We start from the raw sequence: 4,030 nt of genomic DNA on the forward strand, positions 1-4,030 counted from the left end.
GTTCATGAACCATGTCTTATGAAAATATGTAACTTTTTGAAAGCCTGTTCTGCCGGTTTTCCCAGAGTACAGAGTGCCTCATTCCTGATTTCTGTCCTGAATTCCTTTCAGGGTGTGTTGAAGGTCAATGACTGCTCTGGCTAATGACTTAATTCTTGTAGAACTAGGCGGCAGCAGTGACCTTCTTTAGCTAGCACACTGGAACAAAAACAGCAAACCCCAACCAAGGTTACTCGGGTAGACACAAATCCAAAATGTTTTACTTAATTGAATTATCCATTTTTACTTCAAATTCCTTAATTTTGTTCAGTGAAACTTAGCAAAATGATAGAGAACATTAACAATTTTTCTTCTGTCTTTGGCCCTGAAATCTGTATATTGAAATTTACTATATTTCCATGGTGGTATCCTTGCAATGCTCCCATTTAGGCAAAGTTGAAAGTTGCTGAAACTTTCTGATGATCTGGCTTACAAAATGACCTTCTTTCACATGGAAAACATCCTAAACACATCAATTAAAATTACTTTACCTAATATGTTAAACACTGAGTCTTTTGCAAGAAATATTTATTTTGAGAAGTGCAGTTAAGTTCAACCTCAAATGATGCAAATTACATTTTTCCCACCATAATATTAAGATTTTTTCAGGATATAATGGAAAACAATGTTTATATGGTTTGCAATCTACTAGGTAGTGCTTTCAACATTTCATAACCTTCAAGGGCACACTGATTTATTTCTTACTAGATTCAAGATTTTTCCTTCTAAAAGACTTTGTTGGTTCTATAAACATCACTTATATGATAACTAAATTCATGACAGTGGGCATATCAACAGCAAAGTAATCATCTGATATGGCAACAAATTTAAGTTAAAAGATCTCACAAATTATACCAAAATAAATTTCATGTGGATCAAAGAGTTAAATGTAACTGAAGAGAGAAAAAGTCTTAAAACACAGTGAAGGTCTTTTTAAATATGACTCAAATATAGAAACCAGTGAAGAGTTGCTAATTTTGGCTACATGAAAGTAATACTAATCTGGAAAATACTTGCAATTCTTGTCACTGACAAAGAGCTCATTTTCCTAATATATAAAGATATCCCAGAATCAATATGAAAAAAACAAAACAATAGAAAAATAGATTAAAAACGTTACCAGATAGATCACAGAAAGAGAAACACAAATAGCTTTTTAGCATAGGGAAATGTAGGCTATCTCACCTGAAGTAAAGGAAATGTTAATTCAGCTTTTGCTGTTGTTCAGTCACTAAGTCATGTCCAACTCCTTTCAACCCCAAGGTCTACAGCACACCAGGCTCCCCTGTCCTTCACTATCTCCCAGAGTCTGCTCAAACTCATGTCCATTGAGTTGGTGATGCTATTCAACCATCCCATCTTCTGTCACCCCCTTCTCCTACTGCCCTCAATCTTTCCCAGCATCAAGGTCTTTTCCAAGGAGTCAGCTCTTTGCATGATGTAGCCAAAATATTGGAGTTTCAGCTTCAGCATCAGTCCTTCCAATGAATATTCAGGGTTGATTCCCTTTAGGATTGACTTTTTTGATCTCCTATCTGTCCAAGGGACTCTCAAGGTCTTCTCCAGCACCACAGTTCAAAAGCATCAATTCTTTGGCAGTCAGCCCTCTTTATGGCCTCACATCCATACATGACTACTGGAAAAACCATAGCTTTGACTATATGGGCCTTTCTTGTGAAAGTGATGTCTACTTTTTAATATGCTACCTAGGTTTGTTTTAGTTTTCCTTCCAAAGAACAAGCATCTTCCAATTTCATGTCTGCAGAAATCATCCACAGTGATTTTGGACCCCAAGAAAATAAAATCTGTCACTATTTCTCCACTTTCTACCCTTCTATTGGCCATGAAGTGATGGGACCGGATGCTATGATATTAGTGTTTTGTTTTTGGTGTTTTTTTTTTTAGTAGAAAGTATTTTTATTTATTTATTATTTATTTATTGGAGGCTAATTATTATACAATATTGTATTGGTTTCGCCATACATTGACATGAATCCACCATGAGTGCACATGTGTTCCCCATCCTGAAGCCCCCTTCATGTTAAGTTTCAAGGCAGCTTTTTCACTCTCCTCTTTCACTTTCATCAAGAGGCTCTTCACTTTCTGCCATAAGAGTGGTGTCATCTCATGATCCTCTACATAGAAAACCCTAAAGACACCACCAGAAAATTACTAGAGCTAATCAATGAATACAGTAAAGTTGCAGGATATAAAATTAATACACAGAAATCTCTTGCATTCCTATACACTAACAATGAGAAAACAGAGAAATTAAGGAAACAATTCCATTCACCATTGCAATGAAAAGAATAAAATACGTAAGAATAAATCTACCTAAAGGAACAAAGATTTGGACACAGCTGAGCGAATTCACTCACTCACTCACTCAAAGAAACAAAAGATCTATATATAAAAAACTGTAAAACACTGGTGAAAGAAATCAAAGATAACACAATAGATGGAGAAATATACCATGTTCATGGATCAGAAGAATCAATATAGTGAAAATGAGTATACTACTCAAAGCAATCTATAGATTCAATACAATCCCTATCAAGCTACCAAAGGTATTTTTCACAGAACTAGAACAAATAAATTCACAATATGTATGGAAATACAAAAAACCTTGAATAGCCAAAGCAATCTTGAGAAAGAAGAATGGAACTGGAGGAATCAACCCACCTGACTTCAGACTATACTACAAAGCTACAGTCATCAAGCAGAACGGTACTGGCTCAAAGACAGACATATGGATCAATGGAACAAAATAGAAAGCTCAGAGATAAATCCACGCACCTATGGACACCTTATCTGTGACAAAGGAGGCAAAAATATACAATGGAGAAAAGACAATCTCTTTAACAAGTGGTGCTGGGGAAACTGGTCAACCACCTGTAAAAGAATGAAACTAGAACACTGTCTAACACCATACACAAAAATAAACTCAAAATGGATTAAAGATCTAAATGTAAGACCAGAAACTATACAACTCCTAGAGGAAAACATAGGTAAAACACTCTCTGACATAAATCACAGCAGGATCCTCTATGACCCACCTTCCAGAGTAATGGAAATAAAAGCAAAAATAAATAAATGGGATGTAATTAAACTTAAAAGCTTTTGCACAACACAGGAAACTAAAAGCAAGGTGAAAAGACAGCCTTCAGAATGGGAGGAAATAATAGCAAATGAAGCAACTGACAAAGAATTAATCTCAAAAATATATAAGCAGCTCATGCAGCTCAAGACCAGAAAAATAGAAGACCCAGTCAAAAAATGGGCCAAAGAACTAAACAGACATTTCTCCAAAGAAGACATACAGATGGCTAACAAACAGGTGAAAAGATGCTCAATATTATCAGATCAGATCAGATCAGTCACTCAGTCCTGTCCGACTCTTTGCGACCCCATGAATAGCAGCACGCCAGGCCTCCCTGTCCATCACCAACTCCCAGAGTTCACTCAGACTCACGTCCATTGAGTCAGTGATGCCATCCAGCCATCTCATCCTCTGTCGTCCCCTTCTCCCCCTACCCCCAATCCCTCCCACCATCAGAGTCTTTTCCAACGAGTCAACTCATGAGGTGGCCAAAGTACTGGAGTTTCAGCTTTAGCATCATTCCTTCCAAAGAAATCCCAGGGCTGATCTCCTTCAGAATGGACTGGTTGGATCTCCTTGCAGTCCAAGGGACTCTCAAGAGTCTTCTCCAACACCACAGTTCAAAAGCATCAATATTATCAGAGCAATGCAAATCAAAACCACAATGAGGTACCATCTCACTCTGGTCAGAAAGACTATCAAAAATTCTACAAACAATAAATTCTGGAGAGGGTGTGGACAAAAGGGAACCCTCTTACACTGTTGGTGGGAATGCAAACTAGAACAGGCACTATGGAGAACAGTGTGAAGATTCCTTAAAAAACTGGAAATAGAACTGCCATAAGACCCAGCAATACCACTGCTGGGCATACACCAAGCAAACCAGAATTG

Source organism: Bos mutus, chromosome 9, assembly GCF_027580195.1.
Source record: "Bos mutus isolate GX-2022 chromosome 9, NWIPB_WYAK_1.1, whole genome shotgun sequence".
NCBI classification, from domain to species: Eukaryota; Metazoa; Chordata; class Mammalia; order Artiodactyla; family Bovidae; genus Bos; species Bos mutus.